Below are 20,388 nucleotides of genomic sequence, written 5' to 3'. Positions count from 1 at the left end.
CATACATTCAGAAGACTATATATGTTAGTATCTCTATGTGGTAAATGTCACCTTTCATATACTCAGATGGCTATATATGTTAGTGTCTACATATGGTGAAGTCCACCCAGATACATTCAGGTGACTATATGTGTGACTGTTTACATAAAATGAAATCTCTCCTTAATTCACTCCTCTAAGAATTGGGCCAACAGATCTATGAGCAGCTTAAATTACACTGTCAATATTTCTGTGGATACAGCAAGAGAAAAGAAGTCAAGGACATGAAAATGGTGATGACTTCAGGAAGTGTATGAGCATTTATTTAACATTTTGACTACAAATCAAGCATCAGAACTCCCCTACAGAGACAATTTCCTTCTCTTGGACAGTGTGAGAATATATATCTGGCAACTATCTATGTCCATCTCTTCCTTTGGTGGCTACTTGTTTTCTTTGTTACGAACATATCTAAACTCTCATTCTTAGCAATATGATATTATTGTTATATTATTTCTAGAACTTTTGAGAAAAATATATCCTCTTTCTACCTAATATTTTAGCTTTCTGTATGACCACACTGGCATAATTTTGTGCATTAGAAATGTACTCTAACAGAATATGAGCAATTTGAAGAAATATTACAAAGAAAGAAAACCCTGGTACTACACACAAAACAGTATTTCTCAGATACAAAAGGATCAACATACATATATATGAACATATGTATATACGTACACACATAAAAATAAAAATTCAATATCTAAATAAGTTCAGCAACACATACTTATTCTATTTATGCCTCTCCATGGACCATTCAAACCAAAATAAAGAAAGCTCTGGGAATATAGCTCAGTTGGCAGAGTACTTGCCTAGCATGCACAAAACACTGAATTACATTTCCTATCCTGAATGAAATGTGGAATAATGATAAATACAAGTGATCCTGGCATTAGAGTATTAGTGGAAGGAAGGTCAGAAGTTCAAGGACACCCCTGATCTTATTGTGAGTTTGAGGCTAGCCTATGATGCTATGACTATATTTCTGGTATAAATGATAAAACATCACATTTTGAGAGAAACTAGAGAAACCCATAGAAGGCCCCGATTAGAAATGTACAAACAGATTGTTATTTTACATACCTAATAAATAAATAGTAGGCAATCTGATCTGATCTCTGAATATTTGATTCTTTATAAATTGCAATAAAAACTTGGTCAAGATTCTCAGAGCTCAGTGCAGTGCTTATCTGTGGATCTCTGCATCTGGGATTATATGAGCCAGAAGGTCATGATGAGGGAACCCACAGAGAGAGCTGGTCTGAGCTTGCCAGAACTCATGAATGATGAGGAAACCTGAATGGGACTGACTTAGGCCCTTTGCATGTTTATAACAGTCATGTATCTTGGTCTCTAAGTAAGGGTTCTAACAGTTAGAACACGACATCTCCCTTTTGGTAACTTGTTCCCTATGCTGGTTTACCTCACACCATCTGCCATAAGGGGAGGAACATGATCCTGTCTCAACTTGATATGCTATGCTTTGTGCAAGCCCAAGGGAGGCCTGCCCCCTTCTGAATGGAGATGAAGGAGGAGCAGATGGGGAGAGGATAGGTAAGAAGGGGGAGGGAATGGGAAGAGAGAAGGTAGGTGAAGCTGGTTGATATGTAAAATAAATGAAAAAATGTTTTTTAAGTAAAATTTCAAAACAAGATGAAGGATCACAAACCAAAGAACCCACACAGTCCCTCTAGATGCCGTGGGTGGCAGGAAATGGTTCCCTATTGCCTCATCTAGAGGGCACCAGTTCTATAGCACATGGGCTTCAGTTTGTTGAACTTGGGTTGGACTTCAAAATTCTGGCCCTCAGAGGACTAAGAAAATTTCAACTCCTATTTCAACAGTTTTGCTTATATTGGCAGCTTGTCAGTTACTTTTTACTGTGTCCTGCAGATTGTCTGGTAGTTTTCTCTGTGAAACAGGAACATCGAAGTACCAACCCATCATTTGGAAAAGTCAGCACTTTTCTGTGGGTCCTGCATTTCCAATTCATGCAACACACTAACAAGCAATCTATACAAGAATAATTGCATTCACATTGAATGCAAATTCCATAACAAGTTTCTTTGATGTCCATCAACCTCTCTCAAGTAATTGGTGCTGCTGGTAGCATACATGTCCTACTGTCAAGAAAAGTCTAAGTCCTTAAAACCTTTTAAATACCATATTCTGTAGATCTTTAGAAGGATTGAAGAATACCTATCCATCTGAAATACATCTTTGTATATCTAGAAAACCTAACTAAAATGACTACAAGCTTGACTACTATAAATGACTCTCTATTAATTTATATTTATTAATTATACATTACATTTTTAAAAGAGCTGCACAAACACAATACCTTAAGTAAGAGAAGAAATATACATATAACAAAATTGACCTTAAGTTTGTATCAATAAAGTCCAAACCATGTAAAGTATTCATTTCTATGTTATATCCCCCTTTAACTGAAAACAAATATTTATAAACAGTCATGTTGGAAATTTGGGCATTGTTTGCTCCAAACTTCTTCCTACTGCTTGTTGGGTAAAGTATTTTTAGTGTTTTTGGAGACCTTTCAGGAAGTCTTGTTCTATCAAACCATATTAGCTTGGAAGAAATTCATAGGTTCTCATCCTCTGTGCAAACAAAAGTAGACCCTTTTTTTTTTTCAAAGCAATATATCCTTAGACTCAAATTTTGAAGTCAAGATACCTTTAAAATATATATGTTGGTTTAGCAAAGCACCCATACAATGAAATGTCTCTCTGTAGATAGCTCATTGACAGTCAAAAATTCAAAGAAAGCACAACAGTATACATAATCTAAACTCTTTGTGTCTATCCCATCTTGTCATGGGTTATTTAATTTTTTTATTCTACTACTTAATATTTTATTATCTTTACTCCTTTAATCTATGGCTGTCTTTATTCTGTCTTTACTCTCTCTTAAGACCATGTAAATTTATCCAACACTGTGACCTATTCAGAGGTCTTTTTTATTTAAGTCTGTCTTATTGTGTATCTGTAATCAGTTTCTGACCAGGAGAGGATTTTTTTTATTTTCTTATTTTTGAAATACTAAAAAGGTATGGTTAGGATTACAATTGCAGGTTTGGCTGTTGGCTATACCCAGTCCAACATGGTAGAGGTACATTCACTGCCTCTGTGATTGATGCTAACCACCCCAGATCCATGGACACAATGGGTCTTTATCACCATTAAGTAATTTGTAACACGCTGCTCATAAACCCCATTTAAGTAACTCTTAAAAGAGCCATATCCATTTGTTCCTCCAGCATGAACTATGAAGTTTTTGCTGCTAATGCTGAGTCAGGAAGCCTTCTCTTAAAGGACCTGTTCCTCTGCTCCCCACGAGCAAACAAAGCCTATCTGAAAATATGTGGCTACCGAGAAGCTTTAATTGACTCCTGTTTCTGGGGACCTAGAAGTCCCTTTTTTATAATTTCAATCTTTTTTTAGGCCTTATGTCGATCTATGCTCCTACGTTGGGCACCATTATATAAACAACAAAGAGTGAACTGTTTCCAAGCCACCTAGACCTAATATTCACATGTAAGCTACATTAATTACAACACTGTTTGGCCAATAGCTTAGGTGTATTCCTAGCTAGCCCTTGCATATTAAATTAACTCCTTTCTATTAATCTATGCATCACCATGAGTCTGTGGCCTAATAAGGTTCCCACATTTTTTTCTCCTTCAGTAGCTACATGGCATCTCCTTGACTCTGCCTACTTTTTCTTTATATCTCTGTTCAAATTTCATGTCTAGCTTTATTCTGCCCTGCCATAGGCCAAGGCAATTTCTTTATTAACCAATGATAATAAAAAATATTCACAGCATAAAGAGGGGAATCCCATGTTAAATAAGTGGCAGAATCAAAATTTAAAACCAAACCAAAAATTATCCCTCAAAAGCAGCCAGAAAGAACCTAAGATCGATGTGCAGAAGTGAGCATTCATTTAGTTCTACTAAATGAATCATTTCTCTTGTTAGTCATTCAAAGATGGAGTCAGCTTTTATGGGTGAAAATGAATGTCCTGCTCAAAGGAGCAGCAGTAATGATTTGCGTGTTATGGAGCCAATTAATATGATCCCTGTGATTATTCTGTAAGACACTGGGGCTATCTGGGATGTTTTAAGGAATAATTGTCCAACAGGAAACATATACAGATCGTTCAGTTTAAAAGCTCAGTTCATTTCTTTGGAGTCACATTAGAAAGAGGAATGGGAAGATTACTGGTGACAGAATATACTATAGAAGAAATGAAAGTTGTACTACATCACTGAACTAAAGGAAGGAGCTAAAGTGCTGAACCGCACAATGGCAAGTATTTACTGAATATTTACTGCATGGGAGTCACAGGTAAAAATACTGTCAGTAATCTATTCAACTACCCTGCAAGTTAGTTCTTTCCATATTTGGTTTTGCAAAGGGTGAAAAAGGCGACTCGCTAAAGGTATGTTACTACTCTCAGGTCTTTGAGTTAGTTATTATCTCTAACTCCAAAATGTGTATGTTTTTATACTGTGTTTCATGCCTAGCAGACCTAACTCATTTTCTAAAGTCATAGCTCTTAAACTTCCTGGACCAGCAGAATCCTCTATTGTTGTTAAGGGATACCTACCATCTCCGTAGACACTCTAGGAAATCCCTGTGTGATACCTATTGGGGCTTCAGTGTAATAAGAATAAAATTGCTCTGGGAAGCAAAGGACAATAAAGGGACATTCCTATGGACTACTGCTTGAAATTGTTCCTGGCTTGGATAGGAGTAGATTGTTGAGTTCGTTATAGGGCACCCTGTTGTCTCCAAAACACGCAGAGAGAAAACATGCATTTCAAATGCAAATATTGAGAAACCAGAAGCCATTTTGCAGAAGCTTATGATTTTTTTAAAAAAATTGAATTTTCTCAATTATTATCAATTATATTTAACATTTACACATTACACATGACAAATGCTGAGAATAGACATTTTTATGACACAGTACTCTCGCTTAAAATGTATATATACATTTTAGTGTTTCTCCAGTTAATACTAATATATATATATANTATATATACATATATATAATATGTATATATATAAATAATAAACTATTGATTAGAGAAGACTCATTATTAACCAATAATGAAGACGCAAAGTAAGGAGGCAGTTGTTGCAGAGCATGGGGACCAGTGACTATTTCATAGGAAACACAGAATATAATTTATTGGACTAGAGTTCAGAGTTGGAGTCAAAATATACATTAGGAAAAGTTTCCCTGAGCTTTATGAGGAGCTCAGAGGTGAGAAAAATACTTGTATTTAAAAATAATTTTAACAACTGAGAAACTGCAATATAGGAAGCAAAGAAAAATGAGGTGAATGAGAAGCTTGGAAAACATTACCAAGTCTTTTAGAATGATAAGTTCTTCAATTGAGGAAAAGGAACAGGATCCTCAGATGACTACAGAGGAGGGGTTTTCTGAATAGTGCCCAACAGTTCCTCTATGAATTAGTCATGGAAACAGAACTAGACATGGAACAGGACCTTTCTATATTTGCACCACTTGATAATGTCTCCAACTTCAGTATATTAGACTGTTTGGGGATTAAATAATTTGGGTGCTATGATGGCTAATTTTTCACAACTTGTTTATATCCAGAGTCAACTAAAACACTAAATGTTAGACATGCCTGTGAGGGTTTTTTTTTCCACCGTTTTGTTTTGTTTGTTTGTTGTTTTTATTGAACTACATATTTTTCTCTACTCTTGACTGAATCATTTGACGTGGGAAGACCTACCCTACATCTGGGCCACACCTTATTGCCCAAATAAAAGAACATGGAAGAAGGAACTTCTGGTTTTTTGTTTTCTAGCCCCTACTCTCCATGTCAAGCTCATCTATCCTATCTGTAAGACATTCACTTTCTTCACTAGTATTAGAAACTAATTCTTCAGGATTCCACTGTAAACTAAAGATCAACAGCTCTCTAAAAATCCTCCAGGACACCAGCCTGTATTGGAACTGCTGAGAAACCTAGCATTAAGAACTGGACATCTACTGGATCCTTAGCCTTTCCCTCAGGAGACAACCACTGTTAATCTAGCTGAACCAAAGCCTCTAGGTTACCTTAATGAATCTACTTTTTAATATAAAGGCATTTATTCTATCAATTCCATTCATTTAGAAAGCATGATTAATATTGTGCATTACTGTACATATTGTACAATCAAATGACTTATCTCCTCTAGGTGTCACCTTCCCCTTTTATGAAATGGGAGGATAGGCTATAATGAAGACTGAGTAAACACAGATGAAGTTGTTTCTTGTAGTCATACCCATATTAACCCAGAAATGAAAAACATCCATCATCAGTACATCCATCATTGGTTTTATCGTCACCGTTCTTTTCATTGCATTTGGCCAAATCAAATCTTTTCTTTTAGGTTTTTGGAAATGAAGCTAAGAAACTAGAGACTACATCACTTACTGAAGTCATTGTGATGGAGGAGGGTGGATTAGATAAAAATAGTTCAAGCAACAGCTGCAAAAGATCTGTTAGGAAAAGAAAGGAACAGAAACGCAGTGGATCTTCAGAGAGAAGAAGTGATGAGTTCCTGAAACTTCCTAGTTCTGACAACTTCCCTTAATTTTACTCCTTCATAATCTGCTTGTCATATCTATCATTAGGTTTCTCAAGAAATCACTGTACTTTTATTTTAAATTTATCTTTCTTGCCCAGGGCAACTTGGGTTGATATCTGCCACTAGCATTTCAATTTGGTAGGCCATCTTGCAAAGTGAAAGCAAAATTTCAGATTATGACGACAGCGTTGACGTTTGGATGAGCGGTGTGTGACTCACTGGGGAGCAAACCTAAATAGTATATAGTGCTTTCCTTTCTTGGTGGAGGGGAAAACACAGCTAATTAGAAGTTACTTAATGAACTTGCTGCTTAATGAATGCCACCCCTCCATGGAGTAGAATAAGCACTTTAGAAAACTGCATAAACCCATTTGGGCCACTAGGGGACCACTGAGATTCCTCTTCTGACTGTGCTACCCATGCCCTAGAATCTGCCTATGTATCTTGTGTTTGAAGTATAGAAAGAAGAGGACCGTATCTTGGATTTGAGCCAAATGATGAGCTCCAGGGAAACGTTACAGAAGAGCCAGCAGAATGGTGTTTAACTAAGCATGGATTCTGTCTAGCTTGGTTAGGATACAAACTTCAAACATACTATTCTGTGAAGGAAAAATCCCAGAGACAATAATAAAACACCAAACTTGAAATCACATCATCCACATTGTTATTTTGGTCATTTGAGACAGGGTCTATCTATGTACTCCTCAGTATCCTGGACCTATCTCACTGTATAGATCAGGCTGACCTTGAACTCACAGAGATCCACCTGCCTTTGCCACCTGAGTGCTGGATTTACAGGCATGAGTCATCATGCCTAGCTCATATTATTTTAAATGGCAAAATGTTCCCTGTTAGTATAGAATACATGAGGTTTCCTTTCAAATCTAACTGATTCTACTTGAGAGATGGGAAAAAAGCTGATGGGAACGGGGTTCCTAGATTAAAATAAATAATTAATACTAATGGACACATTAGACTAGGTAGGTCTTCATTACAGTATATAGTGTTAACAGCTGTTAAAACTGCTGCAGTGTTCCTTATCCCCAACAACCTACATAACGGTTTCTGGTACTTTGAAATCTAGCTATTAGAGAGAAAACTTCCAAGACATTACCAGCTTATTTTCTCCTTGTCATATGACCAAAGTGTGTGATAATGTTTCATTTTTGCTTGAATTGCATCTTCTTAACCTTAAACTGCTTCTAGTGTTTAATGGTTGCATGTTTTTTTCAGATTTGAATAGCTTTTAGTGATTTTATTAAGTGTATGTATTACATTATTCAGTTGTTCAAAGATACATAGATGGATAAATAGATGGATGGATAGATAGATAAATAGATAGATAGATAGATAGATAGATAGATAGATAGATAGATAGATAGATAGACATGCAGACAGACAGAGGGTAACCCTTTGCTTTTACTTTCTCAGTAATTTATTTTCCAATCTTTCACTTCATGTGGCACATTTGGTCAGACAGATATCTTAATAAGGTCAAATTTATTTTTGCTTCACCTTAATAACATAGTCTTGGCATTTTAGTAAAGTCCTTTCCGAGAACAGAAATCTCCTTCATATTTCTTCCAACAGTTTTAGTTTGCAAAGACGTAGTTATCTGGAATACAATTTTGTAAGTAAGGAATAGTGAGGACCTAGCTTATTTTCCTAATTAAGATACAATTGTTTTAAAAGTAAGTCTATTTGTTACCTAGAGATTTATAGTATCTACTCTACAATTTAACAATTATTCACTCTGTTCTGGAAAGCATTATTAGACTTTTATAGCTACTACATTGACATTCTTTTGTTTATAGCTGCACCATCATTATTAATTTCTCCCTTAAGTTCTTTTGTATAATAGATCCTTCATTCTATTTTAAATCTATTTAAATCTCTTCTCTAAATACCAAGATTTCATCAACAGCACACCAGTTTCTGTCCTAAAGCTTAGGCTTTTAAATCTGTTAATCTCTACGTATTGTGTCGCTAATTAAGTGTTGTGCTGCTTTCTCTAATAATGTATGTGGGTGTGGTATGATAGATAATTATATAATTTTTGTACTTCACAACTATCACTGGAATATTTGAAGTTTTATATTATAAAACCAATCAGGTACATCAGCATACGTTTGTCATGCCAACTCTCAGGTGACCTAAGCGGGGGGGGGGGGGGGGAATGTGAGTTTGAGAGTTTTACTGGAGAAACTTTTCCCGGGGAAAAGTATGTCTACTCAGGTCAGAGTGGGAACTTATGATAGAACAATGTAATGACCATGCTGAAGTCAACTTACTGGAGCAATGAACTGTCATTGGGTTACTAACAGGAGTATGGGAGAAGAGTTACTTACAGGACTAGACATGACCCAAAAGCGACTGCGTTAACAAAAAGCCTACCATACTCTGGGTGATAGCTCATAAAAGCTACATCTCCAAAGTGCTGCACAGCTGCCGGCGTTTCTCCAAGTCTAAGAGTAGCCTCTTCAAGTTTGGCTGGCCAGAATCTCTTCCTACAAGAGCAGAGTGCTTCTGGAGCCAAGGGGAGGAGTCCTTAGGGATCTTCTTTATTTTAACTTTCCAAAACAAGTGAAGTGGATTCACTTTCTCAGTCTCATGGGTCTTTCCCTTCCTCCTAGAGGGAAATATTTCAGTTAGGAGAAAATTTGTGTACAACAGCAAATCACTGTGGAAATAAGAAGGGATGAAAGGAGTAGGAGGGACAAAATGAGGAAAAGAATGGAGAAATGGAGGAGTGCGTGAGAATGAGAGAGGGCATATAGTGTATGCCATACTTCCTTAAAGTGCCACCACATAGATATATACTAAGTCTTTTGTGACTGCAAATATATAAATATAAAGGATTGGTGCTGTCACCAGGAAGTTTATTGTTTACTTACTGGTCTCTCTTAACCATTAATACAATATTTTTATTTGACCTACATATATTTGAATGCCACTTACATATTTTCTGTATACATTGATTGAGCAAATATTCACTCAGTAGCAATTAGGTACCAAACACTGAAGTCTTTGTGTTAAAAAAGGAAGTAATAAGAAAACCAAAATCATGTACCTGCTTTTAGGTAGGGTATGACAGGTTTATAATCAGTGTACCCAGGCTGTTACCAGACAGAGGCAGAGGTACAGAAACTGTAGGAATTTGAAATCTGGAGACTCATGTGAAGGCTCAGTTGCCAAAGCATTAACATTCCATATATCCTTTGTAAATATTTCAAACTTTTAACAAGCTTTAAGACCACTCTACTTTATATTTCTTTTATTGCCTTTTCCCTTCTTTAAGCGGGTAACAAATTCTATCCTTCCTCGCCTGAAGAGAGTTTGTGGCAACTTAGGAAACAAAATAAACATTTGTCTTGCTCATTTCCAGAAAAAAAAAAAATGGGGAGATAGAGAAACTAGGCTTGTGGCATAAACAAGGTAGTTTGAAGAATATAAAAGAAAAAAAAATTCAACCAGACTACAAAGTAATTCTCCCTGGGCTTGGTGAGTTGGGAAACATGGAGACATATGCAGGTCTAAAAGGCAAAAAGGAGCTACATAATTCTTCCCTGCTACCCCATATGGTATGGAAGCATCTGGAAGGGAATGGTACTGCGGAAGTCAGGCATGCAGATGTGTGCCCTCCAGGAAGAGCTCTGAAGCCAAGAAGAATTGCAAGGCCTTACCGGGTCATCTTGCCCCTCCTCTTTTAACATCCGATTACTCTGAGATCTGGAAGAATGGAAACTTCTTTGGGATATTCCAGAACTGCCTGATGAGATTCAAGAAACATATACTATTTTATGTAAGAGGACCACAGCAAATAAAGTACTGAAGTGTCTACTCCATTATTAGGGGATAGGATTTTTATTGTGAATGAGAGAGAGAAAATATCCAGAGGCAGCTGGAAAAAAAAATCTAAAGGAAAGAAAAAGAAGTAAACTGGATGTAGCCAGAACACTGGACATGGCCAGGATTGTCTGTGCAGAGGCTAAAGAGCAAATGAAAAGAGAGGGACTACCAAGAGACAGAGAATGTCCAGAAATTCTTGATAACCAGCAAGGGTAATCATTGTCTTAATAGAAGAAATGGGCATGTTAGAGGAGGGAAGCTTTGAGAGGTGAGAAGGGCCAGGATACTACTGTGGGGGCTATGAAATATATTACAAGTACTAATGAGTAGGGACTGGGGGAACCACATGTACATATCAACACAGAGCCTTGTCCCTTCTTCCAGAGGCAAGAAAAATTACTCCTTTTGGCAGATAGAGAACCTGTTTCACAAGGTCCTGAGAATTTCTGGCTGTATCTAACCACTAGAAATCCTTCTATAGTCCACCTTCATTTCCAGATAATATAGTCTTCCTGAGACCATGTCATAGGAAGGCCAGTAAGAGACTGCCTTTTTTGTCTCAGCCAGCCAAAATCAAAATAACTACACAGAAAGTATATTAATTAAATCACTGCTTGGCCCACTAGCTCTAGCTTTTTATTGGCTAGCTCTTACATATTAATTTAACCCACTCCCATTATTTTATATTTTACCACAAGGATTGTGGCCTACTAGCAAGGTTCTATCCATATCTGTCTCCAGCTGTGGCTCCATGGCTTCTCCCTGACTTTGCCTCTTTTCTCCCAGCACTAAGTTTAGTTTTCCCTGCCTACCTCTGCTCTGCCCTGCTCTGCTATAGGCTCAAAGCAGTTTCTTTATTAGCCAATGGTATTCACAACATACAGAGGGGAATCCCACACCAAGACCAAACAATATTATACCTTTGAGTTTATTATTTGGTTTTTTTTTTTCAATTATGGCTTCTTCCATGATTTTATAGTACTTTCTCAGGGCACCAAAATGATAAAGTAATTTATGGAGGAAACAAACCCAGGAACAGGGAAATAGAAGCAATGAACTATTCTTCTACAAATTGGTTTTGTCCCTCCTTGGCTACGAATTAGCAAGCCTTGGCAGTAGATGGCATTTCTCAGATTTTAACACCTTTAATGCCTAAACATTCACTCCTTGCTTGAAGCCTTTGGTACTAGGAGCTACCCCTGAGACACTCTGGAATTTATCATCTAAGGAGTTTTTCTTAAGACAGAACTAGGCCCTCAGAATGTGGGTGACAGTTGTGAGGCATATGCAGTCTGTGGGGCCACTAGCAGTGGAACCAGTATTTAACTCTAGTACTTAACCTGACTCTTTGGATCCATCCCCTATGGAGGGATACTTTGCTCAGCCTAGATACAGGTGTGGGGGGAGGATCGCGGCCCTGCCTCAAGTGATATGACAGACTTTGTTGACTCCTCATGGGAAGTTTTACCCTCTCTGAGGAGTGGCTGGGGTTGTGATGGGGAGAAGGTGGGAGGAATAGGAGGACAGTAGGGAGAGGGAACTGGCATTGGTATGTAAAATGGAGTTTTTTTAAATAAGTGGTTCCAAAGTAAAACAAACAAACAAATAAAAAATGATTACTGGTTGCCATTTCTGAATTTATTACAGCTCAAAGTTTCAGTCTACATATTAATTCCATAGCCATGTCTTCTGCCATAAATAACTGGTATTGATTCTTCAGTTATATATTCTCTCTCAATGGTAGTTGAGTCAGAACAGTATTGTATCAGAACCGTCATAGTTGTGCTTAAATGTCTCCCCTTCTCCATGTTATCACTAGCTGCTTCCGTATCGCACAGCACAAAACATGATGCATAATACTGTCTTAAGTAAGCATGTGATGGTATAAACATTAGTTTGACAGAATAAACGTTAGTTTATTTTTTCAATTCCTCTCATATACAAATATATATAAATATATGTATATGTTTATGCACATGTGTACATAATTTAATATACTTGTATGTGTACATATATGGGTATGTGAACATACTATCCCAAAGATAATTTTTAAGATACTATTTTTAAATCTTTTCATTTATTTATTTATGTATGTGTGTGTTATGTATATTACATGCATGCCATGGAACACATGTGGAGATCAGTGGACAGCTAGTGTGATTCTGTCCTTTCCTTCCATTCTGTGTTGTTCTCAACTCAAACTTGAGTCCTAAGCCTTGATGGCAAATAGCCTTATTCACTAAGCCATCCTTCTGGCCATTAAAATCCTTTTTAGTTTGCACATATTAATGTGGGATTCCCCTCTGTATGATATGAATATGTTTTGCTACCATTGGTTAATAAAGAAGCTCCTTTGGCCTATGGCAGGGCAAATAGAGGTAGGCAGGAAAACCAAACTGAATGCAGGGAGAAGAAAGGCTGATGCCAAGTAGCTACTGAAAGGAGAAAGACACGAGAACCTTATTGGTAAGCCACAGCCTCATGGTTATACAAAGAGTAGTAGTTATAGATTAATTTAAGATTCAAAAGCTAGTTAGGAATACGCCTGATTCATTGGTCAAACAGTGTTGTAATTAATATAGTTTTGTGTGATCATTTGGGTCTGGGTGGCCAGGAAATAAAAAGCTGTCTCCGGTTACACATAATAGCGAACATATTAGGTTATAGCATTTAATATCAGGCTATAGCACATTGCAGTAGACCTGCTTCTTGTTTTTCTTTTTCTAACACTGAATTTTAGATTAAGCTTATATAATATTCCACTAAAACACACTCACAGAAATATACATGACTGGATGATAGTCATAGTGTGATAATGAAGTCAAGGTTAGTATTCAGATATACTTCTTCCTGAAACATTCATTCTTAATGTATTTATACATCTAAGGGAGATTTATATGGCTCCAGATTAGTCTTTTTGGAGAGAGAGAAAAAAAATGAAAGAGAGATAGAGATAGAGATAGAGATAGAGATAGAGAGAGATTGAATATAACCATATTGTATTAGCATGATCAGTATTTCAGAAATCAGTGTGAACAAAAGTGAACATATGAAAAGAAAAATGAATCCACAGTGAGTGCAAACCAGGCCACTAAAAACTGTCTCTAATTTGTTTCAACTCTTTAGTTAGTCTAAGACATCTGAAATTCTTAAAAAATACTCTTGTCTTAAGATTTAGAAAGATAAAAAGTAGAGTAGACTTACTTTAGAGGCAAATACTGCCCCAGAACTGTACCTTCACAAAGTGTTAAGTATGTAATTGCAGTGTTGACAAAATAATATAAAATGTTTATTACAGAAGTGAAATCCAGTAACCATTATTAAATGCATTTAAGTATAATGGGACATAAATCACAAATGCCATGAGCACATTCTGAGTTTGTGGATCAAATTCATTTAAGTATAATGGGACATAAATCATAAATACCATGAGTACACTCTGAGTTTATGGATCAATTGAACTTAAAATTCATGGTAAAGAAGTATTAGTATCCTACACCCATCCAGTACAGGCAACTTTTGGCAGAAAATCATTCTTCCACATGTGATGTGTAATTAGAAGTATATTTACTTGACAATAAAATATGTACTTGTAGAATTCATTTCATTCAAGCATAAAAGTGCCAATGTGTAAACACAACATAAACATATCAGATGTTACTAAAGACATTTTTAACAGTATCTGATTTTAGTTTATTTTTTTTCTGTTGAACAAAGGTGGACACACACATATGCTGCAATGCTTTGCTGCTGTGTGTTTATTTTATTTAATGTGGGCTGCTCATATTAGGCAAATGTGAAAATGAATCATCTCTGTCAGACTTTAGATGAATATATGCTGTCACATACATCAACATACAATAGAATAATTGATGATGTTTGTAGAATCTGCATAAATGCAGAAATGGAGAGAAGAAGAAAATAAAAAGCACCCAAATTCTAACAACAAGTGGTATTAGTTCTTCAGAGAAGAGAACTAATGAGAGAGATGATAGGTTGGAGTGAAGGGCAGGGATGCTTAGATCCTGCAGTCAGCAGAGTGGAAGAGTCTCAAAAGAACTGGTATTATAGTTCCTGTTCACATATAGTGACCTGATATTAAAAGGATTAATGATATGAAAGTATAGCAAGAAGATATCCCGGGTTTAAAAAGGAGGGGGAGGGTGTGTGTCAAAGAATGCCAATTTGCTTTACTCAGCTCTTTTGCTAGATTCAAAGTGCTTAATGCCATGCAACACAGAACTCTGTCAGTTATATAATTATATTTGTTCTGTTAATTCAACTGATACACTCAAATGAAAACATTCTTATACATACCCTCAAAGTCAATGGAGTCAAATATCTAGAAACCGCAGGCCAAATATGTGCAACATAAAGAAAACTATCTCACCATTTTTCATTTCTTCTATTACTGGCATGGTGTTGGGAGCTACAGACCCTCAGACCGTCAGACCCTAAACTTTCTATGACCTTTTGCCTGCTGGAGTAAACAACCTGTTTTTCTATGCTTGCAGGGAATGTTTTGACTCTCAGGAGTTCCTAACAAGGAAGTGGTTTTGTCATCTGATAACTGGTAAGCCTGCAGTGGAAAATCCCTAGAGCTAGGGAACAGCTACTAGTCAGGCTGCTAGTCATGGAGTGCACTATGTAAGCTGACTGGTAACAAAATAAGATTGGCATTCTTGCTTCAAGAGTGATCCACATCTCTGTGTGTTCTTTAATCTCCAGACCCTAGCCCGACCGCAATTCCAGGTGGTGCAGGTGCCACATCATAGTACCTGAGTTCAATATTATGCTACAAAATCTGTGTGTCTTAAATTAATCTACATGGCTAAAATAACAGCTGCCATTTCCTAGAATTGAAAATTTTAAATGATATAAAATTTGAATTGTTTCATATGATGCTGCCCCAACAAGAAATCAACCAGGGGATCTTAGTTGTTACTACCAAAATGAATATAAATTGTGAAATTGACTGCCTGTAAAGTATACTGCTTTTAAATTATTTATTTATTTTCATATGCATATGTATGAGTGCCTGCATGCATTGTGTGCACCCACACCTGCCATTTCTGAGGAGGCTAAAAGATGTTGGATCTCTTGGAACTAGAGAGTGAGTGATTGTTAGCTTCCTGTTGTTGGTCCCAGAAACAGAACCTGGGTCCTCTGCAAGAGCAGTCAGCCTTATTACTACTGAATAATATCACCTGCCCTCTGGTATAAGTTTAGTAGTAGCCTAGGATATTTAATTATGTCATACCCAGAGAGTAAACAATATTGGATAAAGTACATGAGTAACTGTCATATTGGGAAGTCTCTTTAGAGAAGGTTGAATATTTGCACAGAATTAAAAAGCAGGAAGCCTAATGTAAATGACTTTCCTGTGAGTCATCTGACCTTGTTTCAGCATGTGTTATATAAAATGTGACCTCCATAATAATTTCTGTCATGATTATGAGACATTTCTCTGTCCATGTAACTGACTGATCTTGGATTGTATTTTACTTCTGACATGTTCTCTTGGACTCCATCCAAGCTGTTTCCAAGACACAATCTGAAATCTTCAGAAGCTGCTAAAGGCCTTCAGAAGTTATACATTACAATAATGTGGCCAGGCAGTGGTTGCACACACCTTTAATTCCAGTACTCTATAGGTAGAGGCAGGTGGATCTCTGAGTTCGAGGCCAGCCTGGTCTACAATGCAAGTTCTAGGACAACCAGACCTATCTCAAAAAATAAAATCTGTTGGTAAATGGAGCCTTACTAGTCTGTGGTTTATATCACCCCACCCTCATTGCTGAACAATGGATCAGTTTACTGGTGTGTCTATCTCAAGGACAAGCCTACTTCTCCAATGAACCATTCTGCATAGCATGTTTTCTAACTAAGTACCACATGTTGAAAATGTTTTTGCAACATTTTCCAGAACAAGTTGCATAGAAACATGAACATATTTGTACGGTTTCTGTATTGTTCCAGTGGTCTATATATCTGTATTTATGCCGGAACTCTGCTATTTGGGTTATTTTTATTAGGGTTCTAAGTGTGCTATGAAATCATATATATTGATGCCTCCATCTTTATTTTTTCATTCAAAATGTTTACCTATCTGGAGCCTTTTGTGAATTACAATGAATATCAGGATACTTATTCTGCGGAGATTGTCTTTAGACTTTTGATGGGAATTATACTGAATCTATAAGTTGTTTTAAGTAATATTGACATTTTGACAATATTAATTTTTACAAGAAATGAATATGGAAGATTTTTTTGACTTTTAGCATTATTGTCAATATCTTTCACTAGTATTTTGGATCTTCCTTATGCGTGCATTCCTTCCAGTAGTTGTTGGTTTTTATTGGCTCCTATTCATTCATACAGCACTCTTTTCATAAAGTTGTTTAGGGTAAGTAACTATTAGCATATAGAAATGGTACTCGTTCAGCAGTGCAGTGGCAGAGCACACCATTAAACCTAGCACTTGGGAGGCAGAGACAGGTGAATCTGTGATTTCAAGGTCAGCCTGGTCCAGGGCAATGAGGGTTACCCAGAGTTACCCTGTCTCCAAACCAAGCAAAAGCAAAAGAAAATGTAGTGGTTCTTATATAATATGTGTGCATATTACTCCTGTTTTGGATTATGGATTGACAATCATTGGGTAGAGTCTTTAAGGTTATCTGTGTATAAATTTATTTTATCTGCAAACAGATGTTTCTCTGTTATTAGGTATCATTTTTTTCATAATTTACATCCATCTCTAGCAAGTTAAAGTTTTGAATATTTTTATTTCTCTTTTTAAAGAATTAACACTTTTTTATTGGCATTTTTAAAATCTCTTTAGATTCTATCACATTTTCGCATTAATTCTTATTATTTATGTTCTTTCGCAAATTTAAAACAAAAATTTAACTTTTATTTTTATACTTGTGGGTACATTGCCTGCATATTTGTCTGTGAACTACATATGTGAAGTGCATATGGAAGCCAGAAGTGGGCATCAGATCCCCTGAGACTGGCATCACAGATGGCTGTAATATGCTATGTAGGTACTGAGAATTGAAACTGGGGTTCTGGAAGAGATTCCTCTTACACTTGTCAGAATTGTTAAGACCAATAACACATGTGACAGCTCATTCTGGAAAGGGTGTGGAGAACTGGCAAGAGGAAAACTCATCCATTCCTGTGGGAGTGCAAACTGGTACAGTCACTGTAGGCAGCTCCTCAGAAAGACAGGAATTGAGCTACATCAAGATTCAGCTATATGACTCTTGGGCATTTACCCAAAGGGTGCTTCATCCTGCCATAAAGGCCCTTATTCAGCCATGTGCATGCTGCTCTATTTATAATAGTCAGAAATTAGAAACAACCTAGATGTCTTTCAACAAGAGAATGGGTGAAGAAAATGTAGTTCCTTCACATAATAGAGTATTACTCAGCTCTTAAAAAACTGGAATTATGAAATTTGCAGGAAAACGACTAGAACTAGAAAATAATCATTGTTAGCAAGGTAACCCAGACCCAGAAAGAAAAATATGATATGTATCAACTTATATCTGGATATTAGCTATTAAATAAATGATAAACAAGCTATAATTCTTAGACCCAGGGATATTATGTATAGAGGAAAAGACTGGGCAGGGTGGGCACCTGGAACCCATACCTGGCACTGCTTTGGTGACCAAGAACCAGAGACAAGCATTAAATCCTATATTAATGGTATCTCAGAGACCTAGGGTAAAATAAAATACTACTGCTCTACAAAAACATAAAATAAATCCTAATGGTATTCTGCTTTACTCATAGATTTTTCTCTTACAGCAGATGGGTACAAATACAGATACCCACACTCAAACATTTCATGGGGAGAGAGACCTTGGAGCACACAACTCTAAGTAGGAGGTCTATAGAAAAAACATCACCTCAGAGTTCAGGAACCTCTGTGGTAGACGAGGCAGAAAGAGTGTAAGAGCCATATTTGATAGAGTACACCAGAAGAGCAAGGCCTTTAAAATCAACTGAAGAAGTGCATATGATTTCACAGAGATTGAAACATCACACACAAAGCCTATACTGGTATCCACCATGTCCTTATCCTATATATTTTAGCTTTCTGTTTAGTGTGCTCATGTGACTCCAGAGTGTGTGAATGAGTGGATCTCTAACTCTATTCCCTTCTCTTGGGGCTCTTTTCTTTCTGTTAGTTTACCTTGTCTAACTTCTCTGTGATGACTTTTGTTTTCTGTTATCTTTTGTTTATTTGTGTTTTGTTGTTACCTCTTAAAAGTCTGTTCTTTCATAATGAGAAATAAAAAGAACATAGATCTAGATGGCAAGGAAGGTGCAGAGAAACTGGTCAGAACAGAAGGTGGGGAAACTATAATCAAGATAAAAATCATCTATTTTTTTAAAATTCTTCTTTCATACATTACCCAGATGGTTGTTTCCCCTCCTTCCTCCCCTCCCATCTCCTCTCCCTACAGGTCTACACCTTTTACTTTTTTCGTTAGAAAAAAGCAGTCTTCCCAGGGATATCAACTGAACATGGGTCAACAAATTACAATAAGACTATGCACAGACGCTCATATCAAGACTGAACAGGGCCACCCAGCAAAAGGAAAAGTGTTTCAAGATCATATAAATGAGTCACAGATACTCTCCACTCATAGGACAAACAAACAAATAGATAAATAAATGAATGTGAAAAGGGGGTAAAAAATTGGTGTACTAACACTGTCTACATTTTGATTTATAGCTTTTATGTCTTTTAAAGAGTTAATCACTTGATTGTGATAACGTAAATTCTCTCTCATTACAGTTTTTTCTTATGCTTTTATGTTCATTGATAAAAGTATAGTTGGTCCTTGCTTTAGAAGTGTGTTTCATTGTGAACTAGTTTCTGCTCTTTTGCTTTCAGCTTATGTGTATGTTTACTGGTGAGTTAAACTGTCCTGTATGCAGTGTATTGTTAGGTTTTTTTTTTTTTAAACTATCTTGTCCAATTTATTTACTTTAAGTGGGTAATTTAACTCATCAATATTTCGAATCATTATTGGACTATTGCAGTCATTTTCTTGGAATTGTTTTGACTGCTCCTTATAGCTTATCTTATCCACCTATGTGATTTGTTGATTAGATTAATAAAGTTTGGTTCTTTGATGTTTATTCTTTTTCTGGATATTATTTTAAAGGAATATCTAAATGTAGCATTTCTGTATTAAACATTACTTGGTATAAAATTCTCAGAATGCTGATATATTCAACTAGGCTGTCATCACCAATTTATTGAGCTAATTTTTTTCTTTATAACAACCCACCCAAATATGAATTATTATTCTTTTTGGTACCTTTACATCAAAATAGGTTCTTTCAAAATTCAGCAATAAGTGCATTGAAAAAAACTTTCTTCACCGAAGAATGTGGTGTTAGGGTGATGAAATTCTACACCACCTCTTACAGGCATCCCATTTTGCATGCACATGAGCTTGTATTTTCCTCCATGGGAAAGTTTTCTATACACTAAAACCTGAGGATGTAGTCAAGTGAAGTTTCATGCAAAAGCTTCTGCCATCACTGAAGCTGCTTAAAAGTCCATGAACAAGTCTCCTTTGGCAGTTACTGGACAAACACATTTGCCTCAGGAAGTTCAAATGTAATGGACAATACTTCCAAGTTGCCCTTTTGTTTTTAAAAACATGGTTTATTTTTAAATGAAAACATATCTGTGATATTTTAGTAGCACATGACCGTTGCAGATAACTCTACTACTTTGCACACTCCATCATCTAAGTTAGGGTTCCAAAAGCTCAAGGAATCTTGCTATTGCACAAAAACAAAACATGATCAGAAACACTTGTTTTAAATTTTG

The sequence above is a fragment of the Alexandromys fortis genome, unplaced genomic scaffold (assembly GCF_014885135.2).
Source record: "Alexandromys fortis isolate MF-2015 unplaced genomic scaffold, M_Fortis_MF-2015_v1.1 scaffold_11, whole genome shotgun sequence".
In the NCBI taxonomy this organism is placed as follows: Eukaryota; Metazoa; Chordata; class Mammalia; order Rodentia; family Cricetidae; genus Alexandromys; species Alexandromys fortis.
Note: the sequence above shows the minus strand (reverse complement) of the source record.